This window comes from Lytechinus pictus, chromosome 10, assembly GCF_037042905.1.
Source record: "Lytechinus pictus isolate F3 Inbred chromosome 10, Lp3.0, whole genome shotgun sequence".
Classification (NCBI taxonomy): domain Eukaryota; kingdom Metazoa; phylum Echinodermata; class Echinoidea; order Temnopleuroida; family Toxopneustidae; genus Lytechinus; species Lytechinus pictus.
In genome coordinates, this window is record NC_087254.1 from 30,028,681 (window position 1) to 30,046,461 (window position 17,781).

At 36.0% G+C, this 17,781-nt stretch overlaps 1 long non-coding RNA gene across 3 annotated transcripts; it reads right to left on the reverse strand.

Moving 5' to 3' along the window:
* Positions 1-73: 73 nt before the first annotated feature.
* LOC129269450 (uncharacterized) lies at positions 74-13,061 on the reverse strand. 3 transcript variants are annotated; one of them, XR_010294907.1, is made up of 6 exons: positions 12,939-13,061; positions 7,854-8,024; positions 6,496-6,666; positions 5,670-5,772; positions 5,409-5,519; positions 74-3,190 (listed from the first exon to the last, which is right to left on the reverse strand). It is a non-coding gene; the product is annotated as an uncharacterized LOC129269450 (long non-coding RNA). The 3 variants fall into 3 exon arrangements; XR_010294910.1 differs by lacking the exon at positions 12,939-13,061 and adding an exon at positions 12,466-12,657 and having other exon boundaries at positions 7,859-8,024; XR_010294909.1 differs by lacking the exon at positions 12,939-13,061 and adding an exon at positions 12,466-12,657.
* Positions 13,062-17,781: the final 4,720 nt, after the last annotated feature.

The following is a 17,781-nucleotide window of genomic DNA, read 5'->3' on the forward strand; positions in this document are numbered from 1 at the left end:
ACGGGCAGTTCTGTATGTGAAGGAGTAAAGATGGAGGGTCTTTCAAATGGAAATGTTCAAATAGTTCAAGTGAAAAGGGAAGCGGTTCCATCAATCCTGCGTGAGATCGACTGCAGTGTCGCAGGATAAAAATACAATTGAAAATGGACTTGTAAAAGGAGAGGTTGAAAGTGGCACCTGTCACCAGTCAATTTGACATGGGGCTGAGAGAACTTTTTTACATCCAAACAGCAAGCATCATGTGGCTAAAACCTGAAAAATTAAACTGCCTCGATTTTGAAGGCTATCTGTAATTCGACTTGCGGGAGATGATGGGAGACAGACTACACAGTCTCCTACGCCACATCGAGGGGATAGAGGCCACACTCAAGATCGTATATCAGACCTTCGAGTGAAAGGTAAGGCTACTGCCAAGACAAGCAGCTGCACTGGATGAAGGTGACCAGACTCGGGGTAAACTAAGGGATGAACTTTTGACTTCTATTAAGCCAATAGTATCTTTTTTAAAAAACATAGATCAGGGCTCAACCAGTACTTCTATGGAAAGCTCTGGCAGGAGAAAAGCCTGGGTGCCATGGGAGTCGTGCTGTACTACAGAGGAGACTCAAAGTTACATCCGATTGAATAGATTTGAGAAATCCAGAAAAATAAAGTATTGGGACCTATCTATTAACAAACATCCTTTTGGGAGAAGAGCACCCAGCTTGTCAGGAGAAACTGCTACCTACACAACTGAAGGAGAAGGAAGCATCAGTTTTCAATCAGGCTGTCACTGCAGTAGTGTGCCATGAGACCTACGTTATTTTTATGCTGTCTATATTATTTTGTGATATATCTTGTTTTATTGAATTTCCACTAGATGTTTCATTTTTGCACTATAGCTTTTTCTTAATCCTTTTCCACATGAAGTTCCATAGGGTTTGGTGTGTGTTACAAGTATAGGTAGAGAAAGCCAAGTCTAAGAGAAAACTGCATGTCCATCCTTCATTATTGTAATTTGTATCGCGTTGATCAAGTTAATTGTTCGTTAGGTGTTGAGCACTAGGTAGTACAAGCTTCATTATAGTTTCTAATCAGAGAGTCTGATACTTTCATTATTTTCTATCAAATTTTTGGACTGGAATGAAGATTAATAAAGTACAACATAAGCCACACCAAATTCTGTGAATATATTTCTGTTGGTGTATCGACTTTGAAACTCTGTACTGTTACCTAGGGCAAAGTGCGGAAGCCACACAGGGAATGGAGAAAGAGGATTTCTGGAATGGTCTGCAGTATAACAGCTATTTCATAACCTGCACCCACATCGCATCAGATGAAGTCCAGGACTGACACCATGCAACTGTTCAGACTGCTCTGTCATCAATGACTCGACTGTCGGCCAACCGACACGTAGCAAGAAGCTACAACACATATATCCCAGTTCCTTCTCCCAAACTCGCTGCATTTGCAAAAGAGTTTTTATGCAAAATAAATTTATAATAACCTGACAAAGCCCTAAAATTCATTAACAATAGTTCACAGTATCCATTCATTCTTTGATTATTCTTTCAAAATCTGAGCAGATTGTTCGACTTTACTGCAGTATTTTGTTTACACATGTATAAAGAGACCAGAAAATCACTAAGATATGCCTCAAGGCACTAAAACTGGCTTTAAAATGGCGAAAATGATCAATTCGATTGATCGGTTCAATTGATTGGTTATGTACAGGAGAGACCAGGTGGGTGTTTCATAAAGCTGTTCATAAGATACGAGTGACTTTACGCACGACTGGTGATTCTTTCTTGTGCTTTGTGATATCCCTATGTAATTGAGTTATGACCTAAGAACATGTTCCAGTCGTGTGTAAAGTCATGCGTAACTTTACGAACAGCTTTATGAAACATCTCCTAGGCATGTATTTCATATAAATTTACTTTGTGACTGCATGAGGATAAGGGGTTGTAAGAATAGTATGACTGGCCATGGTTTCGTGGTGAGGAAAGTTCAAATAAGATTCCCTTTTACTACATGTATATTAAAACTAGTGATACAAATATGATTACCCAAATTAAAAGAACCTCCCCTCCCCCACCCCGCATAGATCCCCACTTGTAAGAACTTGTTAATGCTTTACATCCCCATAACCAAATTGTTCATCTCCAAACATTTGGGCATCTTTCATAGAACCCCCCCCCCCCACACACACAAAAAAAAGACTTGTAAATGGGACAATGCAGGATGTTGTGGTTATCTTTGGCGGTATCAGGCCACTTTCTATAACAGCCTCATGCATGTACAGTGGTGCTCAAAGAGTTAGTGCACCCCAGCAGAAATGAACATATTTTAAGTGTTCAAGTTCTGCCATGTTTTATACATTTAATTGTGCAGTCAGGTGATTGAATATTACATTAAAAAAAGTTTTGTTTCTCTGGGCTTGCCGAACAATGTGGCATTATTTCTACATTCAACGCTCAGCATGAAGGAGTGCATTTTGTGGTGGGGGTTCACTAACTATAGAGCACAAATGTATGTGTAGGGTATTAAAGCCTAGAAAATTGATATAATGGATGTACACCCCAGTGCTAGAGGGAGAGAAGTTTCAGGTAAAAACTTATACATCTGCATTTTGGCTGCTCTATATTTTACATCCATACTACATGACTGGAGAGCATTACAAAAATAATAATGACTATTGTCATAAACGCTGAAATCCTTGCACCTGATTGGCTCATTGAAAATTTGACGTCATCACTACATGTTTCATGAAACATTACCCCGTACTATTATCCCTACACAATACAACATGTGGTGAGTTTTGAATGAAAAATTTACCTTCTTAAAAAGTCATGTTTGACATAAGGATGCATTTTTAAACATACAGCACCTCTTAAAAAAACAACAATTTCATCCATAAAAACAGCATAATTTTCAGTCTTGTTCAAAATGCTGACAAGACAACCAAACCTTTCTTGTGACCCTCTTTCTTGAAACGGTGCTATTAGTGATGCTCTGTCGTGTTACCAGTCTCTGAATCCATTTCATATTTGCCAATCTGTTCTTGTGATCCTTTTCCCAGAAGTGACAAGAGCCGTTGCAAAACATGCTCTGCCCTGCTGCCACTGCTTGCCAACCATTTTGGTTGATGTCGTCATCCATTGCCATCACTGTCAATGTACTCTCCATTCCTTGAATTTGCATCAGTCTCCTGGTTAAATTCAGGACGAAGCAATCAAATTAGTTTTGGTAATTTCCTATAATTCCCCTTGCACCAAAGATGATTTGATTTGAATTCTTATACAGTATTTCCCAAAATAAACAAAATATCAGCAACACATTTTATTCTAATAATACAGAATAAAGAGTGGCAAAGTAATTCAGTATAGCAACAAAAATTGCAGTACATCATAACAATGGCAATAAATGAATGTGAAATATGAAGGAACCTGTAGAACAAGCAGAGCTTGTAAAGTCTGCAAGTTCCTGTAAATATTATGAAGTTAGCAATCAAGGAGATGGGACACCCACAGAAAAAAAAAATCAGACTACATAGGAAGAGCAAAATATAAGTGTAAAGTGTTGGGTATTAGAATAAGAGGGAAAGTGGAGAAATAAAGAATAAAAGAAAGGGGGGGTATAAAGAGATAAATACAAAACCAATCCGATATGTACCTTTAAAAAGGGTAGAAGGGTAGAAAACAAGGTAAATAAATCAAAATCAAATCGAAATGATTGTGCTTATGAGAAATAATTCCATTCAATCTTTGTTTAGAAATAATTAAGGTAAGTAACATTACAATTTGTCCAGCATCACTTTTATGGATTTCTTACATTGCCAATAACTTGAATATTTTCTCTATCCTTTTTGTCTTTTTGTTGTTGTTTAAAGGACAAGACCATCCCAACAAAAAGTTTATTTGAATAAAAAGAAAAAAAACGATTACAACACAGAAAATTTCATTCAAATCGAATGTAAAATAAGAAAGTTATGACATCTTTAAGTTTCACTTAATGAAAAAAAAAATAGTTTCATGCACATCTCGATCGGTATGCAAATGAGGTAACTGATGACATCACTCACTCACTATTTCTTTTGTATTTTATTACATGAAATATTCTAATTTACTCATTGCCCTGTGAAATAAAGTCTTTATTTTTCCCTGAACATGTGGTATTACCATTTTTAACATTTTATGGTTCAGTCAAGTTGGTCCTAATTGTCAAATCTGTAAAAATGTAAATATTACACAAGTCATACAATAGAAAACAAAATAAATAGGGAGTGAGGGACATCACAGATTCTCTCATTTACATGTGACTAAATTGTGCATATAACTATTTTTTTTAAATAAGTGAAACTTTGAAATAAATGTATCATAACTTTATTTTACATCTAATTTGGATGAAATTTTCTGGATTATGCTTGTCTGATTTTTCTGTTTATTCAAATCAACATTTATCTGAGGTGGACTCGACCACTCTAGGCGACACCCCAATACTTACCCGTGTTAATAAACTGGGACTCCACTCACGCGCATTTGGGCCGCCCTAGCTTAGAACTAAGCAATATTATCTAGAAATTGTTAAACTGTAGTCATAAAATATGTTCTATTAAATAAATTGATAATGTTTAATCGGTACTCACCGGTTCTTTTGTTGCATTTTCAGACCATTTCTCACAATTCTTTGTAAATATTTGCGGCAAATTTTGTCGCCATAGACAGCTATACGTCCATCTTTATTAATAAATGGAGCGCCCTTTACGATAGTTGTTAATGCCGCGGAGAAATCGTTAGGCATTTTGGCCTGTGTTCAAGGCGTTCTTTCTGTTTTATTTTTATATTGAAGATTGTGCATTTGTTGAATAGCGCCGTCTACGTCAGGTATGAGATCGAGTGTATAAATACACTCTTCCAAAATAATTATGATTCCGACCTGGCGCTGTTTAACTTCAATCTCTTTCACCTAAATTAGCGATGAATGCTAGCATTATAAAATATATATTATTAACGTCTGACGAAAAGAATAATCAACCGATCAGCTGACGAGAACGCGAATCACGTGATCTTCATATCAGCTTCGATCGCGAGTCAGAAGTGAAGAGCAACTGCCCAGAAAATCAGGAAAAAGCCGTGAAAATGTAAGTTCCCCTTCATTTCTTTCATTTTTTTTGTTGCTAACGATGCATTTACACTATAAAATTATAATTCAAATAAGAGAAAGGAATATAGCTTGTACTTGTGATATAATATAGAAATATCCTGTTCTCAGAGATTTCTAACCAAAAATACTACTGATGTCGCCTATGAGGTCCATACATGTAATGTTTGGACCTCATTGGTACTAGGAGTGGACTCGACCTTTATATTATGCTTTTGAAAACCTTTGCAGATACAAATGTGTCCATTACAAGTCTCTAAACTGACCTGATTTTGTAGAAAGAGCAAAAGTAAGTTTTAGCAGATGTCTACTTCATATTGGAAATCTCCGCTTGCTTTGCTAACATTTTCCAGAAAGCTCAAGACCTCCATCTCCAGCTATGAAGAAAAGAAAAGAAAAATAGATTTAAACATTCCAAGCAAGCAGATTAAATTCATTGATAGTCCCTACAAACTCATGAACCCTAAAAACTGATTAAATATTTCCCTTTAGATTACTTAATATGAATTTCAACTGTCTAAACTCACCTGAATTTGAGCAAGAATGATGATCAAGTTCTAGCTGATGTCCACTTCATCATGGAAATGCCATCTGGCATTGCTGCCATTTCCAGAATCCTTCAGACTTCACCTATTGCGAAGAACAAACAAAAAATTGACTTAAACGTCCCAAGCAAGCATATGATATACCAAATTCATTAAACTTCTCCAAAGAATCATAAAAATGACATTTTAGTCTGGATCTGGATGGAGACTGCTAGACCGATTGGTAATAATGCAGCGGGTGACAGAGGGCGCAATGATATCTAGTCTTTTTACATCTCTAAAGTGAATATTCCTCATGAGAGAACCTAATTTAATATAAATTTTTCAAGTCCTGCTAAAGGGACTTCACATTACAAAAATACACTTTATTTTTGTAACACAAGTGGAAGCTCAATCATACAAGTTAGATTCTATTACAAGGGTACACATGTTCCTCTTGAATTAAAACAAACCCCATAAAACATCAAAGTAAAATGTTCACATTTCATACATAAGCAGAAAGAAATTGACATACACTCGGCAATTCTGTAAAAAAAAAGTTTTGTCCATGTACACTAGGGCAACTTGAATTAACCATAAAAAACCTTATTCAAAATTTAATGCTAATTAAAAATTAGGAATTGCAAATGAAATCTCGAGTTCCAACTTGATGAGGTTCACTGTATTCAATTTGAGATGAAAAAAAGGAATCTTCACTTATGTTAATTGTATACAGCCCACTTTACCCCCTTCCTATAAACAAGATACAAAATAATAACAAAATGCCAACTTGAACATGAGAATGTGAATGCGAAACATGGCTACTTACCACAAATGACATCAGAAACTCCAAAGCACAATTTGTTCAGTTCATCCAGAAGCTTGCTTTCCTTGCCATCAAGCTTAGAACTGTCTTGGAGTCACAGCCACCACCACCTGTGTCCTACCATTCTACAGCGGAGGACATTACAATCAGCAGTTACACCTGGGCTGGCTTTACCTGTGAATGAAGCAAGGGTTCGATTACTCTATGTTCAAATCCAAAATTCAGTCTCACCTCATTGTCCCCTCAACCCAGTTGCTATGGACATTAGAATGTCAGTCATTCAGCCCTCAATACAAAGGTTCAAATTGGACTGAACCTTCTTTGTTCCCAAACTTCAATGGCCAAAATCCCCAAAAAATTGGGCTGAGCTCTTTTGTTTTTCAACTTTCAATGACCAAAAATGCAGAGATACTATAAGCCAAGGTTATATACTGGACTAAGCTCCTTTTTGTCACCAAACTTGGTCCTTGTCTTTGAATGAAAGAGACTGATTCAGGGTTACATTCAAGGATGTGACAATGGAAGCATTCTCAACATGTATTCACATGTAGCTTGTGAAAGAAAGACATTTCTAGAGCTCAGATCAGAAAGAAACTCACATCCTTGAGTCATGGGGGAAGCCTCGTTAAATACTAAGTGATTGTTAATTATGGGTGTGTCTTTCCTGTGAATCTTGTAACCAGGTATTCAATTGACCTGTTTAAATACATGGAATCTTGATTGGTTACATAACACTTTCAAATGTAAAAAAGATTCTGACAAGATTTCATTTTGTCAATCTTTTGTTTTATCGGTAGGGGAGAGTGGGGTATAAAATAAGGCCACCTTTTTCATAATTCAATTCATATCATTTTTATGCATAGCAGTAGAAACATGATTAGATGCCTCATACTAGGTCGACAGTAGACCTGCATTATCCAATAGAAATATGACAATGCATATTAATAAGCATTAAACATTGTAGTCAGTGGGCCTTACTTGCCCCATAAAAATGGGGCAAATGAGGCTCCTTGATTAAAAACTATTTTGTGTTGTCAAAGTAAAAATAGTTCCATCGGTTTGATACAGTCACTGATCATTTACAAGTAACAATCACAGGATTAATATTTAATCATTTTCAGAAAGGCCCCCATTTAAAGATTTATTTATTAGTCCTTTCCCATATTATGAAGGGAAAAAAAAAAGATTTTCGGATAGTGTTTTCAACTGTCACAGATATAGGCTTCTACATATTCTATTGGAAATGGACACTTTTTGGCTATACATCAGAGACAAAATTTAATCATTTTTGTGACGAATTTGAAACTCCAGCGTTTTCAAATACAAATATTTATAAACAAAGTTAGAAAAAATCTGTTTACCATACTTGAAATATGCCAGTGAATCTCGAGAACCTTCCTGTCCCGACGATAAAGTCAAGCTCAGCCAACACCTTGCTTTTCTTGAAATTTAACCAGAGATCTTGAATTCATGCCCTCTATACTACATCTGACAATCCAAGTTTCTGAGAGATTGTTCATCTTGTCTTGGCCCTGTACTTGCAATAAAAATTCATTTAAAGACAATTTTAATCTTTATTCTTGAAACTTGTTTAATTAAGAGAAAAATGATGGAATCAATGAATATTAAAGAATACCTTTTATTTTTCTATAAATTTTAATAACTGTTGGGGTGAGGCCTCTATATACAGGGTACATTTATCACAAAAAGGAAAAAGATAAAGGGAAACAAAGAAAGGCTTTGAGGAAAATAGAGAATCCAAAGCTCTGCTAGCACTGAAAAAAAAAAGGCTAGGCCTATCCAATTGGTGATGGATTAATAGTCACACATATGCCTATGCACATTAGAAAAGCCAATAATACATCAATAAAGCAGTCCCGAGTATTCATAAAATAAAACTAAATCAAGTGCAAGTCTCCAAATCATGCTGTCCCTTGACTGAACACAGATTTGCAGTTGATTCGCATCTAGCACTGATACCATAGACAACAGTGAAGGACTGGATATTTCTTACATGACAGTGCTAGTATAAAAGTAACATTGTCAGTCTCTATATAACCCCTAAAAGCTCTCCTAAAATTAAACTCTAAACTAGATTTTAATTTGTCATGCGGACGAATTAGGTGGTCTGTCATGATTTTTCATTCAGTGTCGGCTAATGTTGTATGGAATGAATCATTTAGATATGATTGATAATCTTCATCATAGACATCATAGGAATAATTTTTGACCATTGCTAAATGTGATTATTAATGTGGTGATGACAATCGCGGATGATTATAATGATGGTGGTGATAATGCAAAACGGTAAATACAATATGAAGTTTGGAGCACGTAAAATGCCTTAAAAACTCAAAATCTTCAGACGATTTTACCAAAATTATTTTTTCAAAATAACGCAATGAAAGGCGCCTTAATTTTCACAGCAGCTAATTTTAATCGACAGTACTTTAATGTTTTTATGCAAAATCTTTTTTTTTATTCTTTGTACTGTTTATGATTTCAAGCAAGAATTTTTACAACATCATTGGGAATGAATTTTACAGAATACTTGAAAATTCATAGGTGATACTTTCTGAAAAATCAAATATATATCTTTCATATTTTCATTCAAAATTTCTGCTAATTTCAATAATTTTTATGAAAAGTTTCACAATGTCACAATTTTAAAGCATTCACTTTAATACTCATCAGTGATGTATTTGATAAAAGAATTAAGTAGAATTTTTTGGGATAAATGTTTGCAAAATCTCTGCAAATTTCTAAACATTTCACATAATATTTTCCGTCAAGAATTTTCAATATCCATATATTAATTGTGTAAGACTTCGACATTTACTTGAAAATTCTTTCTTGATGGTTTTTGCTGAAAAACGTCAGGTAAAAGATTCAAATACTCGCAATTTTCCTGCAAAAATTTGGGAAAATGTGTAATTAACTAAATTGCACAATTTTTCATTTGACAGAAGGTACCTGAAAATTTGTTATGTTATTAAGTAAAAATGATCAAATAAAAAAAACCAGGAATTTCCGCAAAAAGTCCAGAATGAAATTTTTCAACCCAATAGCGTCTCAATATTGCAGCGCTTCCTAAATAAATGCATAAATGATGTTTTACAATGTTAAAATTACCCCTTATAAAGTTCAGGCAAAATTCCAAAAATTTCCTACATAAAAAACCGCAAAGCAAGGGGGCTTGAAATTTTCAGCAAGACCGTACAATTGATTAATAAAAAATGTCCTTTAAAAATTTCTAAAAAATTAGGACCAGAAAAAAATTGACAAAACTTAAACAAGTCATAACACATTCATGCTGTGGTCATAAATGAAAAATTTTCACACGTTATTTGCAGCGAATTGTCCTAACTACATAGTATCAAAATTTTGGAGAAAACTGACCAGTAATAACGAAGATATGGTCAAATACGTTGATGTATGTTGCGAAAATATGTAATTTTCACTAATAACTTAATCTTGACGTAATTACGAAATCCCCAAATGAGATATTGACTATATCCAAGAGTGAGAAAAAATTTGGGGTCAACGGACTCCCTGAAGAGCTACAGTGAATTTTATATAGGCATATTTTTGCCCATTTATGACTTATTTTGCAAGTTTGCACGCGCGAGTAATGCAAATTTGAATGGACGCGCATTCCCGTATTATTGGTTGTAAGAGGCTGAGTGAGGTATCAAATTAATCAGAAGATAATGGACAATGGACAGACATAAAATAGATGGTGACTCGAAGATGTATTCCGATGGTAGGTGCAAGAACGCGCACGCATACCTGTGCACGCGCAAATTCTTGACATGCTCCAGAAATGACCAGAAACGTACCCAAACTTGACCACGGTCGATTTGGGGAAATTTAAAATTTTGACGCGCGCGTACGTGCGCGTCGTGACCTTTGCATGACCTCTGATGACATGTCCTGATGACCTGTCACCTGAACTTGATATGATGCAAATATGAATGATTTTTTATGATTAGTTGCGATGATATGATCAATCATTTAATTTTACAAAATGGCGCCTAGATGACGTCATCATGATTTGATAACCTTCAAAAGTTTCATTTCCCATGTCCATAATGATGTCCATACATGACATGAAAATCAAGAAAATTGACATGCCCGATTTTGAGATAAAGTGGGACAAAGATTTGGCAATAAAAATAAAGAAAATTCTGACGGATATAAAAGGTGATCCGTCATATTCATGACAGACCACCTAATAAGTGGAATGCCTCTGGCGGTCTCACCTGCATCACGCGATTCAATATTTCAGCAGTGCTGACTTTGAAAACTACTATAAAATAATTATTCACAAAAAACACCATTAACATAATGATACAATACTAGGTTCATTTGAAATCTAAAACTTGTCAGTGATACTTGATTACCCATATCAACATTTTATACAATATATCTATATAACCTTTGAAAGTTACGACAGCAATCTAATAGTTACCTCTAAAATGGCCAAAGTTCAATGACCTTAAATGACCTTCGACTTTGGTCATGTGAACTGAAACTCGCATGAGATGTTCAGTAATACTTGATGACTCTTATGTCCAAGTTTTATAAACTAGACCGATATACTTACAGAGTTATGATGGTAATTCAACAAATATCCCCAACATGGCCAAAGTCCATTGACCTATGACTTTGGTCATAATGTGAACTGAAACTCGCATGAGATGTTCAGTGATACTTGATGACTCTTATGTCCACATTTCATGAACTAGGCCAATACACTTACAGAGATATGATGGTAATTCAACAAATACCCCCAACATTGCCAAAGTTCATTGACCTTAAATGACCTTTGACCTTAGTCATGTGACACTCAGACAGGATATTCAAAGATACTTGATTACTCCTATGTGTAGGTTTCATGAATCAGATCCATAAACTTTGAAAGTTATGATGGTAATTCATCAGATACCCCAATATGGCCAAAGTTCATTGACCTTTGACATTGGTCATGTGACCCGAAATTCGCACAGGATGTTCAGTGATACTTGATTACTCTTATGTCCAAGTTTTTTTAACTAGACCAATAAACTTTCAAAGTTATGATGTTAATTCAACAGTGACCCCCAATTTGGCCAAAGTTCATTGACCCTAAATGACCTTTGACCTTGGTCATGTGACCTGAAACTCAGGCAGGATGTTCAGTAATACTTGATTAACCTTATGGCCAAGTTTCATGAACTAGGTCCATATCCTTTCTAAGTTATGCTGTCATTTAAAAAACATAACCTTCGGTTAAGATTTGGTGTTGATGCCGCCGCCGTCGGAAAAGCGGCCTCTATAGTCTCACTCTGCTATGCAGGTGAGACAAAAACTGAAGAAGCTAGGGCAAACACAAAATAATAGAGACCTTAACAAGATGAAGTCAGGTCAGCACGAAATCTACTCTAAAAATAAAATCTCACTTTGTGTACCATACTAACATCAATTCAACCAATCAGCTACAACTAGGAAAATGGTATGGTCCACAAAATGTACTAAACTACTAATCCTATTTAAAATTAACCAATGAAAGAACAGGAGGGTGACCGCGAGTTCAATCTGAATATTTAACCTCCGGATCCTGGCGACATGTATTAACTGATGTATACAGTATGGTGTATTTATTTACCCATTACCATTACCATATTTGTTAATTCTAGATCAAATAAATGAATGATAAATGGACATATAATTTAAACCAAATTTAGATCAAATGAAAATTAGCCCAAGTGGGCATTAGACCATTTGGCTATTAGAGTCTAGATCAAGTGATCATTAGACCAAGTGGTTAAGCACATGGTTGGTATCCATTCGTCAATGGAAGTGCCCCCCCCCCCCCCCCGGCCCCCTGGGTCAGTTCCGAATTCCGCTAGCGGCGGCGCGGCGAAGCTCCTCTTTACTTTTGAATAGCCCTAGTAGCCCTACACCAAGTTTTATAGATGGGACACTACTCACTCCAATTTGAACCTTGATTAAAGAAGTAATTCCTTAATTAAGCAGCTCTTCCAAGCTAAACTGGAATGGGATGTGCTGTAACAGAAGGTGGTGATGCAGACAATTTTGTTGGAATTCTATTTACAATTCTGGCTATTTACAATAAGGAGACAAAAATCAGACAACACTCCGTCTGCATCACTCTGCTATTATAGTGTAGCCTTAGACAGCTGGCAGCCGTCTGTTTCGAGGAGTTTTTTAACATTTTTTTTTTTTTAATTTCTCCTCGTACACAGACGGCTCGCTAGCGTGCAGCCACCATTAGGGGACTTGCAATGCAAAATCCCCCCGTCGGGGCTCTTCAATTTTTGTCTTTAATGAATAAAAATTTTGAAAATTAACGCGACCAAAATGCAAATTAATATTCCCTCTTGGCATTAATTGCCAAAAAACGGAGAAAAATCAAGGTAAAAGGAACAAAAACAGTGACTTACCTCGGCTGTCGCGCAAATTCACTTCCCCGTTTTATCCGATCTTAAGTACCGGTACATAAACATATGGCCATTGAGTCCCCTGTACAGATCGCGCTAGAACTTCGGTCTCTGTAATTGGTGAGTGAAGCCAACGGAGTTCAGCTGAACAACCAACATAACAGAGACCGAAGCTTTTGGTCTAGTGTAGCCTAAGCTATTGTTTGTTTGTTATTCCCAGGCCGCGCCGCTGAGGCCGGCTTGGTGCGGCGTCGACCTCGGACCATTTCCGTGCCTCGGACACCGGCATTTCATTCTGTGGCGGATACTTCGATTTCAAAGCAGTTGCGGATAATACCGTAAACAGAGCTGCCAATCTCTGTTGACCAAAAAACATACTGATCCATAACAAAAATCATATTTTCAAGGAAAAAAACACATTTTGGTACAAATTAAATTGATAATTACACATATGAAGCATGCCAATCAAATTTAACAAAAAACATATTTTGCAATAAAAACTCATCTTTTGTCACTTTTGATTATGAAAAAACATATACTAATATCGTTAAAACATATTAGTTGGCAGCTTTACGTAAACGAAATATTTTGAGGCAACATACCATAGCAAATGTGGTAAAATTTGTAAAAAGTCGCCAGTGAGCGAAGCGAGCAAAAAAATTGACCTTTTAAGGTGATTTTCAAGTAAAATTTTACTGATAGCTTTGGAAATTTAGCAAAAGTAAACATGCATTAAAAGGCTTTTTATGGTAAATCTAGTAGGCATAAAGCTTTACTTACGGGTTAGGACATAGCCGGGGGACATAGGGGGGTATACTTATAGCCAGGGGTGGAAATCTCTCCCAAAAGGTAGGGGGGACACAGGGGCGGATCCAGCCTTCGCCAATAGGGGGGGGGGGGCGGAAATTTGTTTCAGCCATATTTTCCCCGATCGGCAGCTCGATCGAAGATGATTTTTGTTTGTTTCTTTGAAGGGGTAGTCCTCATTTGTCACTTCTTAGCTCTATTCGTATATATTAATATATAATATCATAATCCTTATTTATATGATGCGAGCGCAAAGCGCGAGCTATTTTTTTTGGGAATTTTATGTATTTTTTTTGTAAATTTGAACTGATTCTGGGCAATGTTTGTTATCCTGAAAAAGATGTGTATGCAACTTAATAATTACTACGAACGCAAAGCGCGAGCAGGAACGAACTGATGGAAAAGATACCTGTTAAAGTAGAATTTAACAATCAAATAATGCGAGCGGGAAGCGCGAGCCGATTTTTTTTTACATTTTCACCAAAATGAAAATTCTAAGCACTTTTTGTAACTCAAGCAGAATAGGTATATAAGTAAACGATTAATGCGAGCGCGAAGCGGGAGCGGAAAATTTCGAGATTTAGTCCTATAATAATATTTACTGAACGAGACACTCTATTCATGTTTTGTAAATCCTGAAAAGGATGAGTATTAATAATGCGAGCGCAAAGCGCGAGCAGAAAAAATTTATATCCGTTTCTTGAACTGGTACCTGTGGACTGCTTGCACTTAGCCCTGAAGGCGTTACATATTTCAACAATCAAAAAATGCGAGCGCGAAGTGCGAGCTGAAAATTTTTGAACTTTCTAAAGAAAGAATGGAAAATTTTAATCAGTGTTTGTAATCGTGAACAGGATAGCTATATAATTTAACGATTGATGCGAGCGCGAAGCGCGAGCAGAATTTTTTTTTTTCGAGATTTAGACCTTAAAATGGGCCACTCTGTTCATGTTTTGTATATCATCAAAAGGATGAGTAATATGGGGTCTTCCTACATTAATAATGCGAGCACAAAGCGCGAACAGAAAAATTGGATAATGATTTAAATTAGAGAAGTTGAGTATCTGAATAAACATGCCCGAGCGTGTTTCATATTAAGACCTAGAATCTAGGCATTCTAAATACAACTTTAATCATGAAAATCATGAAACTTTGATATTCCGATCTGAAAAAAGAGTAAATTTCAGCTTTATATTTCAAGCACTTTGAAGAAAAATTGTAAGGTGGATATGGATCGCACTTAAAAAAGAGCTGATTTTATTATTACTTTGAGTTTTGACATAGGACCGGGACATCCTTACGACATGTCATCAAATGAAAATAATGACTATATTCCTATTCCTCTTGCTAAGCGCGAGATGAAACAAAAGGGAAAATTTAATTATTAAATTAATATCATATTTAATAATGCCTAATGAGGGCGCAAAATCTGATGATATCATGGCATAAAAACTGGACATTTCATATTTGTGATTATGAATAGGATGCATCAGTTAATATATTTTAAACCATTAATGCGAGCGCAAATCGCGTGCTAAATCTTTTTGATAAACTGTCATGAAAAGGGGATTTTAAGTAGTTTGTTGTAGAATCTATATTGAAACCTTTATATAACTCGCCAATCAAATTGCGAGCGTGCAGCGCGCTAGCTGATACGTCTTGACAATCAGACCTGAAAAGGGAAATATTTTGAAAACTTTATGGAATACACATAAATAATAGGTACCTGATAAATCAAATTTTGAGCGCAAGCAGCAAATGTTAACATTCAGACCATAAAACTGACATTTTTACAGAGCACTTTTTAAAAACCAATTTGTAAATTACACAAAATAATGAAAGTTCGTTTTTCGAGGTGAAATATGTTTTGTATGTTGACGTCCAAACTTGATATTCGAACTCCATATTGAACAAGATTGGGTAAATCACCTAACAGGCAATGCGAGCGCGAGCGAAAATTTTATATAGTGGCATGAAAGATTCTTTTAATTTTCCAAGTCTTCCCCTCATCTTATTTTATGCACTCGTCGTCCTCTTCTTTTTCTCCTCTCTTTTCCCTCCTTGTTTCCTTCTTTCTTTCCCTTTTTCATATTTTTGCTCCGCCACGAGGAGGGGGCGGGCCTCTCGGCCCCATGGATCTGCCTATGTGGACAAGGGGCGGGAAAATTTGACAAGCAAAAAAAAAGGTTATCATCGCCAAAGTAAGGTCATCTCGTCCCAAAATACATGTTTTATTTCGATTTAGAATGATGTATTTCTTACCATCATAAAAGACCAAAATAGTAGGGGGGACATTTGGTATTGTGTCCCCCCTACTATTTTGAGTAGGGGGGACACGTCCCCCTGTGATTTCCGCCCATGATTATAGCCCTTGGCTAAGGATTTTTTTTGCCCAGATTTTAATTGTGACCATAGTTGCATTAAATTTAGCAAACTTATAATAGACGCCATCCCCTTTCTTCCCGTTCTTTATATTTTTCAATCCTCAGCAGCCCGGTCGTGTTATTGGCTTTCTGTTTGTCTTGTCCCTTTTCTTATTATTCTGATTATTCAATTCAGCTTTTGGCTCTACCTTCATTTCCTGTTTCTTTTTGCCTCTTTCTCCCATTTTCCCGCCATTCTTGCCTGTGCCATATCTTTTGATTTATATCTCTCTCTTGCTAGTCATGCTAATGCATTAATATTTCAGGATATTTTGTACTTTCTCAAAATGTTCTTTCCTTCCATTTTCTCTATTTATGTTCTTCTTTCTGTCCCCTTCTTTTCACTTTTTCCCTTTCACTTTTCCCCCTTTCCTCTTCTTTCTTTCTTTCTTTCTTTCTTCCTTTTCTCTTTTCCCGTTTTTATTTTCCCAGTGAAATCCGCCAGGGGGCAGCTTACCGCCCCTGCCCCCCGCCTGTTACGCCACTGTCGCATTCATGCTTCCAACTAAACCTTTTCAAATCAATGGACCTATATCATTATCTTTAACTCGCGCTCACATTGTTTTATGACATTAGTTACTTTCTCACATCCATATAATGAACAATTAAGCTTATCATTTTCATGAATTCAAATGGTGGTTAAAATGCCTCGTTTTCAGATCAGTAAATAATAACAATAATAAAAAATCAGCTTGCCCATCCCCTCCATATAATTTGGTAAGTACGCATTCTAATCACGAATTAAAACCCTGCTTGAAAAGTCCCTCTTTCAGATCAGTAGATCAAAAAATTCAGCTCACTATTCGCGCTCTCATGTTGATTGATTGATATACCTCTTCTCTTCATGAATTCAAATGGTGCTTGAAATATCACCTTTTCTGATCAGTAGATTGGTTCAGTGATATTCTTATCCTATTCATGAATTCAAACAGTGTTTGAAATAGCCCTCTATGGGGTCAATATACACAAAAAGGAATCCCTGGCAATATCAACCCCAAAATTTTCGCAGAAAGTTTTGTGCACCCCCTTTTGGAAATTGCTGGGTCTCTCTCCCTTTCCACAATATTCTCTTCCTAATCTCATATTTTCTTTGTCACTCTGTCATCGTTTTTATCCCCACCAATCCAACCCTTTTCCTCCTCCAACTTCTCCGCATTTCATTTTTTCTCTCATCCTTCTTTTCATATTCCACCTTCTGTAATAATTCCAATCATACCCCCTATTTCTTATTCCCAATCTCAGTTTCGAAACTTCCCATTTATCTTCCACAGATTTATTATTCTATTCCTGATGATACCTTTCCTCTTTGCCCTCAGAACACATTCCATCTCTTTCTTTCTCCTTAATATTTCCTTCACTTTTTTTTCCCAACCAAGGTTTAATTAAAGGGGAAGTTCACCCTGAAGAAAAGTTTGTTGTCAAAAAGCAAAAAAAAAAAAATATATTGGCGAAGGTTTGAGGAAAATCCATTAAAGATTAAGAAAGTTATTTGAATTTCAAGTTTTAGATTTGTGACGTCATAACGAGCAGCTGCATAAATTTCAAATTTTTAATGATTCGTGATTACTTACTTTTGCTTTCTTTTTAGGAACAGTTGTGAAATGTTTTGTAAAGTA